Source organism: Aphelocoma coerulescens, chromosome 2 (genome assembly GCF_041296385.1).
Source record: "Aphelocoma coerulescens isolate FSJ_1873_10779 chromosome 2, UR_Acoe_1.0, whole genome shotgun sequence".
NCBI classification, from domain to species: Eukaryota; Metazoa; Chordata; class Aves; order Passeriformes; family Corvidae; genus Aphelocoma; species Aphelocoma coerulescens.
This window is the reverse complement of record NC_091015.1, coordinates 70,987,968-71,002,890: the sequence shown is the minus strand read 5'-3', so window position 1 is coordinate 71,002,890 and position 14,923 is coordinate 70,987,968. Positions and strand designations below refer to the sequence as shown.

Genomic DNA, 14,923 nt, shown 5'->3' with positions numbered 1-14,923 from the left:
GTTTTGTACAAGTGCTGCAGCCAGCTTGTAATGTGTCTTCAGCTGAATAGGAAACTGAAATTACACCACAGCAGGTTTGTTACTCAATCATTTTGTCTGTCGCTTTTCTGCATTTGCCAACACAGGCAATGCCATAGGTATTTTGTGTTTGACAGTCACTTTGTTTTAATAAGTATTTGCATTGCACATGTTTGATTTTTGTGCCGTAGCACAGGATGCTTTGGCATGTTCTATGGCACTGGCAGTTAAATATAGTTTTACCATCTTATGCCAGTTTATTATAGCACCTTGTATTTTAGTTCGCTTTACTTTTGATGCAAAATTTTAAAGGAACAAAGAAGAGTAGAAGATCCATGGAGAAGTGACTTTAATTCATTTATAACCCCTCCTTTTTCTTACCAAAGGAAACTTAACATCTGTTTCTTATAAACTGATTTAAATAGAAAATGTGTAATGCATCCTTTTACCAAATGGTTCTTTCTTTTATTGGAGGAATAAAGCAGTTTGACTGTTCTGCTTTTACTACAGTGCATTCATGCTCTTAGAAATGGGACATCTCCACTTTCACGAGGGCACAGTCTGAGCTTTGCACAGTAGAGGAGATTATATATCTTTCTCTGCTCTCTTATTGAAGTATGGTATGCTATGTATTATTTACAGACAATTTCCTAGTTCTGTAATGGTTGGTTTATATTCAAATATCACTCCATGTGGTGGCACTAGCGAGTAGCAAACATCGTAATTGGTTCCTGGAGAACAACTCCTTTTCCTTTTAACTTTTTGAGATTGTGTTAATGGGTGCCTTGCACTTGTTTTCTATTGCCAGATTTTAAGGACAGCTATTCAAATCCAAGTCATATTGTTCTGAGGCAATCGTGATGAAGTGATGAGCTTTGTCATGTGAAGCAATGTCGGCAATACTTTTGACAGTTTGGGCAAATTAAGTTCTTATTACTTGCTTAAATTATGTTTAGTGTTCCTCCTTTTCTTGCAAGCTTTATAACTGCAGTGTATCCTATATAAGTGAAGATATACATGCAGACAGTTCTCATATTTCAGGTGAAAAAAAAGACGGTGCTGTAAATTTTCTTGTTTTGTTTACACCTTTGTTTGAACTCCTCCACAGTATTATAGTTAATTACTACCAAAAGGAACATTCTCTTCAGTGAGCTGGTTTCCCAACAGAGTGGCTTTTTGCTTTGCAAAGATTTTGCACTAATAACGCATGAATATTTGACCCAGAGCCAACAGCAAGTGAAAAAACTCCTGCTGTGTAGAGAAAGGCATGAACAGCTCTCCTTTGCACTCTAAGAGCAAAGGGAATGGAAAATAAAATAGAGAAAATTTGCCACTTAAATAATATGATAAATTCAGAACTAGTCTCAGTGCTACCACATGATGCACTGGAAAACAAAAGCACTGACTGCAGGCATCTTGTGCCAGAGCAGAGCACCATGGGAATCACTGTCCTAAACTAGGATACTTTTCTGTCATTTTTCCAAAATCACAATGATAAAAAGAAAAAGATGTGTGTGTTGTTCATGTGCATGTTCTAGGGTGGGAGGAAACATGTGTGTGGGTCTGTGGAGGGGAGTGGGAGGATGTCTTGGTTCTACTGCAAAAATGTTGCTTTTGCTTAGCAGCCCTGTGAATGGGTCACAGATGTTCCAAGAGTGGAAATTAACGTTATTTTTTAAAACCACTTAACTATTAGCAGAATGCAATGTCTCTTGGAGCAATTATTCTGTTAATTGTGTTGTGGTTTAGGTTGAAGTCAGAGCTGTACTCTTTGCTAACAACAGTATTATTTGGACTTAAGTGCTGAAGAGGTGGGACAGCAGATAGCTGGCTGCCTTTTGAAACACATACAGTGAACCCAGAGTGGCAGAGAGGAGCTATTACAAAAAAAACCCATTGGAAACAGAAGGACAGAGAGATGAGTATTAAATAAGGAGGGAATTGCCCATGTCCTTGTCAGGTCTTACCATCAGATCTGGTCCTTGCTTTGCCATTGATGCACAATGAGAATGTTAATTCTCAATCAGCTATGGAAAAGAAAGCATTAGGAAAGATTACAATGCCTGTGACCAGTGGGCTCCTTGCACGTTATTCTCTCCCTCTGAAGCATTGTGAAAATCCATGAATTGGGCTGGCCATCCTCAACTCCAATTCAAGGGTTCTGCCATCAGTAGGTGTCACTACAGCCAGACAGAAACACCAGTGCACACAAGAAGGCACACGTTCACCTCACCATAAAAAACCAAATCAACACAGCAAAACCATAATGCCTCTCCAGCACATGGCAAAATTTATGTCATAATCTGGAGGCTTAAGTGTAGAAATTAAGTTAATACAAGTCTACTTAAGATGTTGTCGCTTAGTGAAAAAAGATCTTTTTCCTCATTACCTCCCAAAATGCTTGTACTGAGATCTGTAGATATGGTAGCATAATATTTACCTTAGCTAAATGGAAAAACAGTTATTTAAAAAGTAATAAAACTATTTGTGTGTAGTGTAAATAGGTGTGTGTGTTATTTCAAAATAAAATGACAGCGCCATCATGAGAGAAAATAATTCTTATCTCTTATCCAACTAAAGCCACAAGTTGAGTTTGTAGTCATAAAAAATACCAGAAAATATTAGGTATTATTAGGAGAATATTAGGCATTAATATATTTAGTCACAGGACAGCAACATTATCTCTACCCTTTCACAGCATAAGAGCTGTCTTAGGATGTATCTAAGCCTGAAAATATTATATTATAGTAAACCAAGAAGAAAGTGATGCATTGCCATTAGTAAAATAAAAGAATTTTAACTGACTCCACACACAAGAAAGTTATCATAGGGGAAATCATCTGACACATTTGCTAGTAACATGAAATTTTTTTGCAGGGTCTGTTTTTTAATTATTGAAAACTCTTAGCATTAGTATCAAAAAGATAAAGCATTTCTCTAAAACCACATGATTTCCTCAAATAGTAACCAGCCTCTTCAGCTATCTTTTTACTATCATTCCAGTAGAGTAAATATAATAGGAAAACACTAATCAGAATTAAAAATGGTAAATTAAATTTAGGTGTCCTGAAGTTTCAGTTCAGAAATAATGTAAAACTAGCTTTTGTTCAGTTGTTCAGTCTGTGCACTTAAAACGTCAGTGCATTCTTAGCCAAGTGCTAGCATTTTACAAAATGCACTGTTATATTTAAATGTTTACAGTACTGGTTTGGTTTTGCACAGAAAATAAAATGAGATCTCATTGGTTTAGAATTGTGTGTTCAGTCAATACACAAAAAGAAATATTCCCATTTTTTCATATCTGACCCACAAAATAGGGATGGGAAAGGAAGGATTAAGTTAAATCTGATAATTTAATATTGCATTCATTTGTACTGCCTCTTACTGTGTTTTGAGATGTGCTTATGCAGGTACGTTGAAAAAGCCTGGATTATTTGACAGAAGCAGAGGTCCTTTGCACAGAGAAGGCTGCAGAACCCTAATTAATTAGAATGATTTATTTCAGGGGTTGGAAATGAAGTAGTTAGGTTAGTATTTAATGGTCTCTAATATGAAAATTTTAGATCAACTTCCGAGTCTTGTGTAATAAGAATTTAATCAGGCAAATCATTGATCATAATCAGATAACTAAAATGAGTTCTTTCAGTACCTGTTTCTTCCTTTAGGACTCTGTCTTTCTCATGTCCGGACAGTGATCCAGCAATTCTGATCTACCCAACTAGCAATATTTAATTAACAAATATTTTTACTGAGTTATCAGAGACCTTCATCTATGACACTGCATTTTTTAGCGTGTGTGCATGCGAGCATAGACTTTAAACATACATTCCGTACGAGTTACGTGCAACAAAAAATTTTGCCCGCAAGTGCCAATGAACAGCTGATAACAATAAATTCACTCACAGTTCTGGAAAAATAAGGATTTATATTGCTAAGTATGGACTGGTTCTTTAAAACACTGATTGACATTTCTTTAGAAAAAATGCCTAGTCAAAGAGAACATGCAAATGTTTTGCTCCTTGTGGTTTTATAAACCCTCTAAAGCTGATCTCCGTGTGCATATTAACGGCTCCACTCTGCGTGGGGGTGAACGCTACACCTCCCTCATTTCATTCATTAGGGTGATTTAGGTGCTGGCACGGAAGGCTGGCTCGCAGGCTGCTGCTGCTGCAGCTCCGGTGCTGCAACTGCCGCCTGAAGTTTCTCTGTATTAATGTTTCCAACTATCATACCTGAAGCAAAAGAGAAAGTGAGATGAAAGAGATTAGTTCTATGTCTAAAAATTGGTTATCTGTAGTGTTTCATGAAATTTGCCCCGAAGGGAAACTTCCTGGATAGTTTTCTTGTTACTTGACACAATTCAGGCAGAATCATATTTGTTCCTTTGTCATGTTACTTTAGCATGGTGTGTTGAGTAAAGTGAACAGGTGCCCTCTTGTATTGATCAGCTATCATGGCAAGGAGCTATTATTAGATTTTGAAGGGGAAAGAGAAGGGTTGAGAAATGAAGAGGAGAAAGTGGGACAGGTTATTGATGATGGTAATAACTGTGCTCACTGGTCTCCAAACACCGGAGCTGTAAAGTTGACCAGATGAGGAGATCAGTATAGATATGTTGAAAGGAAAAGACAACATGAAGAAGTATGGAACATAGCTTCTTACCTGGCAGAGTTATTAAAGTTCATTGAAGGAAGATGAACTGTTTCAATATGTTAAACACTTGAGGCTGTTAAGAGAGAGCTGCTGTCACAGTAAGAGGCATTAAGTTTGCTTTTTCCTTTTTCTTTTTTTCCTTGCTCCTTCCTTCCTTCCTTTCTGTAATTTTTTTAATTTGAGTTTTTTGCTGTTCCTGTTTATATGTATGCTAGATAACCATGCAGAAATTAAAAAGTGAACAAAGGGAAAAGGTTAACTGATTCCTTTGAACGGGACCTACTGCTCATTTTATCTGAAAGCTGACTTCATGATGTGGGTTCCACAAAAGCATAGGGTTAGCTAGCATTAATGTATGAGTAGGAATATAGTATGTGTATACATCATATTTTGCTGCTACTTTAATCTGTTCAGTAGGATGTCTTCCTCAGCTACAGCTTTGTTGTAGGCAAAACACTGCCATCTTTTAGAAGCCAAGTGTGATAAGTGTTATATAGCATAATATATAATGAGATGCACTAGCCAGCAGAGACTCAAAATAGACCCAACATGATTCACAATCTGCTACTTTTACCCAAACAGTGCCTCTAACATAATTAATTTGGTGGTAATAAAAGGCAAAAATGTAATTCTGCTTTATGCTTGATAGTAAGAAGTGAACTAAATTAAGAGACAGTGAACTCTCAACAGTAAATTTGACTTGAGGGTTAAATTCTCTGTTCTGCTGAAAGGTCATCACATGATTCAATGTTTTTAATCCTTCCACAGTGTAATGATATTTTAGGGGATGCTTGCCACCATATATCAGGATTGTCTATACAAAATCACATTTGATTTCAACACATGGAAAAGGGTTGTTTCCTCCATTGTGTATAAAGCATGTGCTAATTTAAATTCTGTCACTGGAAATTGTTTTACATATATTTTGGAACAGAATATAAATTGCAACCATTGAAATGCATATATTTTCACTGCAGAAAGAAAATAATTATTATGTTACTCCATTGACTACCAGCCCAGATCCAAAAAAAAGTTTATCTTCTTAAGGGGTTCCCTTTAATTTTGCTAGGATTAATAAGATGTACAAATTTAGGAAGGGAAGAAACTGCATAGGCATTTTAGACAATCTAAACCCTATGTAAAGAAAATGGAGATCTGGCTGGCTATGACTGTATGTGCTGGGTGGAATGAACCTTGTGCAGGGATCTCAGAAACACCACTGCTGGCTTAGCATTTGCCATAGTGGAGGGGGGACACGTAGTACAGTAAGTTTTAGTGCAGACTTTGAAAACGACATTGCCATATTAGCAGGGCACTGCACCTAATGTTGTAAATCCTACCTCCAGCAGGAATGATCATTTGGCCATAGCACCCCACTGTTTCCAATTTGGAAAGTATCGCTGGGAGCATGCTGTCAAACAGTTGTTTCCTTTTGATCCCCATCTTGAAAGGAATCCTTCAGTCACCTGATGGGAATGTGAGAAGCTCTTAAAGATCAGTCCATATATACATATATATATGTATATGTATATATATGTATATATATGAAATCTGCATTTAATTAAGGATGGATTATGGTTAGCCCATTGCAAAGACATATTTAAAAACAAATTATTTCTGTGCGTAGAAATGTGCATTTACCATAACAAAACTACTTCTCAATTTGAGTCAAATTCACCAAACAGCTACTAGCGCTGGAAATGGCTTTTCAAAGAAGAGGGATTTCTGGCTTCACCACACTGACACAAGGCTTGTCCACATTTCCTTGTTTAATTCATTTGCCCACTGATTAAGGCAACTGTCCATATTGTAGTACTTCTCCCTCTTCTCAAACTCTCCCCTTAGAGCAGGGAAATATTATAGCCCATATGCTAAAGAGTTATTTTTCCTTGCAGTATTTCATACCAGTTGGAATGTTTCTGCTAGAAAAGACTGAGTCTTTCCTGAGAAAATAATCTATTTGGTCTGATGCAGTCACTCTCAGCCAGGGACATCACACACACATTGCTGGTGGAACACAGAAGGAAGGATGGTTTATGAAGGTGAGCAATATGCCAGCTTTCTTAAAGACACTTATCTGCAAATGATCGTTGGCTTAAAGGTTAGGACACTCTTTTGGAGAGTGGGAAAAATAAACTCTTGCCCATTTTTTGATTCACAATAGATTTCTCAGAAATTCATGGGGCAACAGAATGAGGACATCCTTCTGAAAAACAGTGGGAAGATTTTTTTCCAGACCGTACTTAAATATATGCAACACAGAGTGCTACCACAGGGAGAATGACAGTGCCTTTTCTCACATTATTCATCGTATCTTCATCACATTACTATCCTAGGAGAAAGTCCCCTTACCAGGAAATAATTGAACATGATTTTCCACATCCTGGGTTAATGTTCCCACTAAGCATCCAATGAAAGGAAATGAGAAAACTGTCCTGTTTACCATGGCCCACAAGACATACTTTATCTCATCCTCTTAGTATCTAGCCCTCCAATTTTTGAGAGGAGAGAGGGACGACAAGTAGCTGAATCCTGCTACTAGCATGTGTTAGTTCATTTCAGAATAAATACACTTTTATTCAGGAACAAGTTCTTGATCAGGCCCATCAAAAACAAAGAAGAAAACCACCTCTGTGGGCGTGAGTTCCTGGTGTTGCATGTGGTGAGGCAGACAGTTCACATTGTGTCTCAGTCATCAGGGAAAGAGGACATGGCCTGTTTTCTTCCTTATGCTGGGGCAATCCAGCAATATAGAAAACAAAGGTGCCTCCACTAAGTGTACATGGCTCGCCCTGCAAAATGAAATTAATAATCCTGCTGCACCTATTTACAGGAAGTGTCTTGAACTGACGGGGCATTAATGTCTAAATGGAGCATTCACTGGAGGAACTCTGAGTCATGCATTCAGAGGGGAAGCAGATTCTCTCAGACAGCACCATACTAACTACTGTCTCTTAAAGGAAAACCTGCAAGTTCACTGTCTATACTGGTATGATTGGACCAAATTTCCATATTTCTGTCCACAGCAGCCCAAGGAGCCATTGTATTGGTTTTGTTTCATATCCTGAACAGGCAGCAGCTGAGAAGAAAGTTTTATTTTCTTTTAGTCTTACATAATTGGTGTGTTTTATAGGAGTAAAGAAAGTCTTGTAAAATGTATTATATGCTCATTTTCTTAAAATCCCACCTCAGCAATAAGCGTGAGTTGTATATAACTGCTGCTCATCCCCCCATTTCTTTTTCACACTTCACTAGAGACTAAAGTCTTTTAGACTCTTCCTCTTATATAAATTGCCAGCAATTTCATAGGTGTTCAGGGATCTCTCATTAAAAAGCCAGTATTTTTGTCAAGTTGTAGTTTCTCCATTATTTTTTTTCTTCTTCTATTTTCCATTTTTTGTTTTGATTTGGTTTGTAATTTATCTTAGAATATGATTCACTTCTGCCACTCTGAAAGAAACTGATGGTTGCACTGTTCAATGATGCAAAAAGAAAGGATTTCCACATCAGGGGAAATATAATTTCCACTGTAGTGAAACTGCACATCTAGGCCACTGTTGGTTGACAATTATGCCCTAAGCTCTGACCAGCCTGCGAGTGGGCATTGTGCCATTCAGACAGTAGGGTAAACTGTAAGCAGCCGAAAATATGGCTTAAACATATTTCTTGAGGGAACAATCCCAGCTAAGAATATTCCTATTTGTCTGAACTCAATTTATTCATGCACATGCTGATGTACTATTAAAGATGACATGGGAGGTGACTTACACCAAAAGATCAGAAGAGCCAGAGAGGGAGAAGAGAAGTGATGTCTTCTTGTGGATGTGTAGAGGAAGCCTTAGGTACAATTTAAAAGGCAAATACTCTGAAGATACCTCCTACCTTGCTTCCCATGGAAGGCAAGATGGACATTTTCTTACTTCCTAAAGGGATGCACTCTCAGTGCTGCCTGGAGACTCACCCAGCCATTCTGTCTGGATTTCCTCCACTGCTTGTCAGACCTGCCAGGCTGGCCTGTAGCTTCTAAACACCTCTGAGTTCTGCCCTTCCCTGCCCTCCTCTCCATACCAGTCTTCTGGATGGAAGGAGTAGCTAAAAGTTCTCTTTTGAAACATCTGATGTAGGTCAGCACTTGTTGCACCTTACAGGGAGGATAAAGTTGATGCTGAGGAAATCCTTACAATTCAAAACTTTCAGTGTAAGAGGTTCCACCTGAAAATGAAGTACAGTACTTTGAATTCTTTGCAGCATTGCAATGTAAGTTTTCATTCATTAGAACTGAACTTACTGAACTTTTATTCCTCTTCCATTAGGTTCTTCTGATTTGCAGTGATATGGAACTTTTCACTGATGTGTATTTGTGATATTTTCTGTAGTGAATGCATAGTTTTGTTCAAGACAGCCAGGCATGACTAGAATGAGGGGAAGAAAAATACATGAAATTTCAGAGGCTTTTGGGAATGCTATGCTTACACGTACGGTGTTTCTATTGCCTCAGTCCAAAGAAAAGGATGGGGAAAGGGTGGTAAAAACTCATGAAACATTACTGTCTCTTGAAAGCTCCCATTCTGTGCTAAGTAAAAAAAGACATACAAGCTGCTGCTGCAGCTATTATTATTTAGAGCAGTAAAAAACTGCAGCTCTTGCATGGGCTGGTAGATGTAGTGATAGGAGAAAAAAAAAAGGTTAGAGTTTGAACCACAGGTAAAATTGCCTGAACATTTCATTTTACTTGGCTCTTTTAGTTTTGGGTCCAAACTCCTGTCTTAAAATCAGTAATTCCTCCCAAGAATGAAGACTTTTAAGACAGTACTCTAGTACTTTTACTAGGTAGAGACCCATCGCTACCTCAAAGCAAGGACTTTCCTTCCTGTCATTTCACATTGCAATAGAGAAATTTTGCCACTGTACAGACACTAATACAGAGTTCCATATTTCTTCTCCTAACATGGCACAGCTCTGTCGAGTAATACCTCTGCTGCCCTTCTTCTCAAATAGAAGATACTCTGCTGCCCTAGACCTTGTGATATTCAAACAAAGGCTGAGAGTAGTTCTGGACTGTTCAGCCTTGCAGTGACATATCGTGGTTCAGACTACAAAACTGATGCTGTCAAACTGAAAGTACCTAACCGTGAAATGGCATTTACAGCCCAAAAGTGTAACACTACTACCTTAACTTTATGTTTTTCTAAATAAACTTGATTTATTCTGCATCTCATTCCTTTTAACCTCCTCTTCTTCACTCCATTTTTCTTACCAGTAAATTATTTGCTAGGCTGGTTGTTCCAAGTTCTCTTGATATTAGAAATTTTTTTTTCTTTGTAATTAAATGTACTTACTCTGTAACCGAAGCCAAATGTTTTTCTTATCCAGAGAAATAGTCTGATGCAAGGGAAGTGACTTCATATAGCAACATTTCCTTTGAGAGACATGCTTGAGTCCTTCCCCAAAGAGGGCAACCTGTTTCACACACTCAGAGAAAGCTCTAGAGTAGATTGAATAGGCAAATTTCCATTTATCACCATTTAGCTGGTTCATACAAGCAGCATCTTCAGCTGTTGTGAATTACACATAAGCTCAGACCTTTACCAACAAGACATGTATGGCTGGTCAAATGATTCAGGTCACCTGGTGATTTTCATCAATATTATGAGAGAAAATATTGCATAACAGCTGCCTGTAACTGTTTATGTGTTTCTCTGATATACTTCTATAGCAGTTACTGTATATGGTTGCTCTATTAATCTTTCTATATGAACAGTTCCTTTGTTTAATTAAATTGGACCCAATGAGGCAGTGCATGGTCCTCTGATAAGCTCATTCATCTTTATTTGATTCTTTGCTGACACATTAGTTGCCCTGTGACACAGGTTAAGTCATTGAGTGGCCATTACCTTCTCGTTTACTCTCTCATGTTACTCCTAACCACCTTCCTGAAGTCAAATCCAGATGATTTGTGCCAATTTCATGGGGGCACAAACTGGAACATCCGATAACTTTCTACATGGCTGACTTTATACAATCTTGCTTGCACATCTCAAGCTGCTATGTCTGTCAAAACACAATTTTTTCCCCTCCTCCTTATGGGCTTTGATAGAGCTATGAGTACTAGAGGTCTCAATTATAAAATGTCATGACACCGCCGCACAATTTTTTACAGTAATTTCACAGTGTCACTTTGTGATTATTTCAGGATAGCTTTGAACCATGACTGAAATGAATTGTGGCCCTTAGTGTATTGGGTGATACAAATTGTGAGCTGGTGTGACAGAGAGGCAGGCGTTGTTAGGAATAAACTCTATGTGAAGAAAGGGAAGCATGTATTTTTTTCAGAAATGATACAAAAAAATCAAACAACAAAAGGGAGGCAGGGAAAGGAAGTGGAAGAAGAAAGAATTAAACATTTGCAACAAAGCATCAGCTACACACCTGTAATTCAAAAGATCTCTTAGCTCAAATTGGGGCTTTTCCAGGCTCAAACAGAAGAAGCCCAATCTGGAATTCTGCAATAAATTTCATCAAACTCTGTCCTGAGGCAGAGAAATGTGTTCTGTGTGCTTCAGAAAAAAAAACCAAAACCAAAACCAAAACCAAAAACAAAAACAAAAGAACTCCTTTAAACCATCAGGGTTTTAAAAATATATAGTGAAGTCAGATAAGCACCTTGCCAGGCAAATGTTGGTCTTGGCAGACACTCCTGTCATTTTATAATACTGCTTCGAGTAGGTTTAAAGCGCAGTTGTTCATACAAAATGAGTGAGTAGGGAGACCTTTGCAGGTGTCTCGACCACCTCCCTGGCTGAAATAGCGAAGGGAGGGCAGTGAGATGTTTCTCAGAGACCCAGACTTGTGAGAAGATGGAAAAGGGAAAGGCTTGCCCTTCTTCTACTCTGTGAGTAACTGGAGTGCAGTTCAGCAGAATGTGTAAATAAATATTGAACCTAGTCCTCTGCAAACTTTGTGCCCTCAAAAGCTGTGGAAAGCAACAAATCAACTTCCCTACGCTAAAAGAGGAATTATTTTCCTTTTAAACAAGAGTTTTCAGCATGGTTCTGAGGAAATCAAAGGTTTAGGAATGGAAAGCAATGAATGGGAAGGGGAATGGAGGAGAAAAGATGTTCCCTGAAATCCTTCTAGACCTCTGAAATTTGTTTAAGATAAACTGGATTTGTGTAACAACCTAGAGGAAGCTGCAGGCCATTTTCTTAAATGTGAGAAAAGGCAGAAAATGCTGTCAAAGCAAATTTTTATTTACAGCTGGTCACATTTCAGCTAAAACACAGAAAAAGCATGTAGTTATTTTACTGATTTCCATGTCTTTGAAAGCTTTGGTCAAACTTTATATTTTACATGAACTTTTACTATTTATCTAATATAAAGTTTATAATGGCCTGTGTCATGCTGGAAATATTAATACTCCCTTTACCTCAAAATTCAATAGCAATTCAACCAATTTTTAGAAAGAATAGCAAAATTGGCATTCATTCAAAGAATGGCAACAAAGTAAGAAAAATCCCATCAAAATCACTTGATATTCAGTTTGATTTATTTAGATGTATGAAAAAATTTCCAGAGTCCATGTGTGTATTTTAGCTCCTATCTTCTAAAGCCTGGAGCTTAAGTAGCTGTCTGGAAGGGAACTTGAGGGGTGATCCTGTATCTGGTTTGAGTTTGGACCAGTTCAATCAACTGGTGACAGCACGGATTTGCTAGTATTTTACTTTGCTAACTTGATTGTTAAGGAGAACTTTAAAAAAAAAATAAACTGTAGTTGGGGGGGATGTTGTTTTCTTATTTTTTGGCTCTTTTACTTTCTCCCTTTCTTTCTTTCATAGAAACATAGAACGGCTTGGGATGGAAAGGACCTTTCTCCCTCTTTTTTTTTCCCCATTATTGAAGCCTACCTAACACTGATGAATCTCCGTAACATTTTTTTTGTTTGTTTATGTCAGGGTTTTCTTGTTCCTTGTTTTTATGCAGTGAGAAGCATTACACCAAGTAAAACAAAAACAAAACAAAAATTGATCGTATAAATGACAGGCAACACAAGGCACAAGGTTGACAGCAAATGTTAAATGGCATTAAAAAAAAAGCTTTTATCTCTTCTCACCTCCCATAGTGCATGTTTGATGTAAAGTACAACACACTTGTTGCCAGCAAAAATGGTCATCTCATTTAGACTGTATTGCTGTGCACTTTCACTCAGCACCTATAACATTACTTTATATTGCAGGTTCAAGCATTTTTATGTTACATAGAACAAGGATAGCCTTCTTGCATCTAAAACTCCTGCACAATCTTACAAGAAAACTCAATTAATCAATTAGAATACTTTACTCAAATTACAGGAGAATTACGTGCCTCAGTCTCTGAGAAGAGTTGGAACTTGTGGTGCATTACAGCAATTAAGAATACTTAATTTCCAAATGGCACAAATGAACAAAGTGTGAGTCATGGTGAACGCTTGCTCCTTAAAAGCCATCATTACTAATGGTTTTGTAACCTTTGTAAATTGAATATGGGTTTCATTTATACAGCAGTGAAGCCCACGTCAGGATGGTGTAATATTACTGCTCATATGCACTGAGCTTTATGCAGCCACACACTTAATTGCATGAATAATAAAGATAGGTTTTGAAGTAGGCATCTGCTTACACTACTTTTTGTGAGCAGATAGGATCACGCTATGCTATCACACTCTAAGAAGTCCACTTAAGGAAATCAATAAGTAATGATTCATAACTTTTTTTCCTCAGAGAAGTTTTGAGAAGTAAAGATAAGGCCTAGAAGGCAGAATATTTTTAGTGCATTTTTGGAAGGTTATCTTGCCTGTGGCAGAGTATTTGAATGGCCCTTTTAGAGTTTGTCTTTCCAAGGAACCTTTTTTGGTTCTCACTTTTTGAAGAAAAGATTGAGATTATAAACCCAAGCAGGATGTAAATTTATTTTCTTTTGCAGCCTTCAGTGGGATGAATCAACAACCATAGGCCAAGGGGCCACCAAAGACACTACCAGCAGTGCGGTAATGATGGGATGTGAGCAGGCAGAATCATTTTCAAGCTGAGTTTTTTGGGACTAAAAAGAGAGCCTGCATTCCCTTCCAAAAAGACTAAGCCCTTCAGTCAGTGAGATTATGGGCACACAGATTCAGTAGAATCAGGTGATTTCTAGCAGGATTTTGTCCCTACAACTTGCCTGCTTTTGCTAGAAGAGTGATCTTTTACCCCAGCTCACTTAGATTATGGGTGTGATCTGTTTGATTTGGTTTCGTTTTCTACCTTTTCTTTTTGCTGCATTTAGAACATTGAATTGACTAGTGCTGCTCTGAGAAGTGGTGACATAATGTAAAAAAACCTGTAGTGATGGTTAGTGCTGCAGATTCAACTGAAAGCTGAGGACAAAAACACAGTGGCAAAATGTGTAAAGAAGGCAAGTTGCATGCAGAAGAGTTACAGATCCTCTTTCAGCATTGAGACTCTACAAGATTTTAGTTTCTGAAGTCATTTCCTGGCGTTATTGTTTGGTTTTCTTAGCCCAGCTTTGTCCTTCCCTCTACTTCTCTCCCCCAGAAAAGGCAAAGTTCTAGTTCATTGCTTTACCACAGGAAAGGTCTTTGTTTCTTTCATGGAAATTCAAATCTAGGAAAGTATCACTAATTTTGGTGAAGTTAGACAAGTTTTAAAATTAAGCTGAGGTTCAAAATCATACAATGCTTAAAAACACAGTGAAAGTTTTTCAGTCTCTCCGAAGAGCAGCCACAGTCAATGAGGTGAGGTGAGAAATATCCCTCAAGGTGCTTTTTCAGCTGATACACAAATAAAACAAAATTAAAGTGTCAACAGCGATCCTCAGAAAATGAGAATATTTGTTAGGCATTTTTTAAAAATAAGCAACCAATCATCATTAAATGTGTTGGTGTTCATTACAATTAAATTAGTCTTAGTTAATTCATTAAATATTAATATGGAATTCAAATTCAATTCCATAGAAATTATAATCTGGCAATTAATTAACATAATAAAATTGAGAAACATTACCTGTCCCTTCCAGGCAAAAATCTTTTTAAATGAAAAATCTTTCAGGGAAAGAATAAAGAGTTTTGTTGGGGTTTTTTCAGTGATGGGAGGGGAAAAAAAGGAATTTTACAAATTGTCAGGATGTTTCCTTTCTTTCTGTACTTGAAAGATATTTTCAGATATTTTTGCATGAAATGTCTTTAGACCAACATGAAAATTGTTTTTAAAAATGTAAC

At 37.5% G+C, this 14,923-nt stretch overlaps 1 long non-coding RNA gene across 2 annotated transcripts; it reads right to left on the bottom strand.

The window, feature by feature from the left end:
• Positions 1-2,604: 2,604 nt before the first annotated feature.
• Positions 2,605-10,166, bottom strand: LOC138105771 (uncharacterized). 2 transcript variants are annotated; one of them, XR_011148675.1, is made up of 6 exons: positions 10,011-10,166; positions 8,960-9,083; positions 8,633-8,883; positions 6,012-6,137; positions 4,681-4,882; positions 2,605-4,250 (listed from the first exon to the last, which is right to left on the bottom strand). It is a non-coding gene; the product is annotated as an uncharacterized lncRNA (long non-coding RNA). The 2 variants fall into 2 exon arrangements; XR_011148674.1 differs by lacking the exon at positions 4,681-4,882.
• Between the last annotated feature and the right edge of the window lie 4,757 nt (positions 10,167-14,923).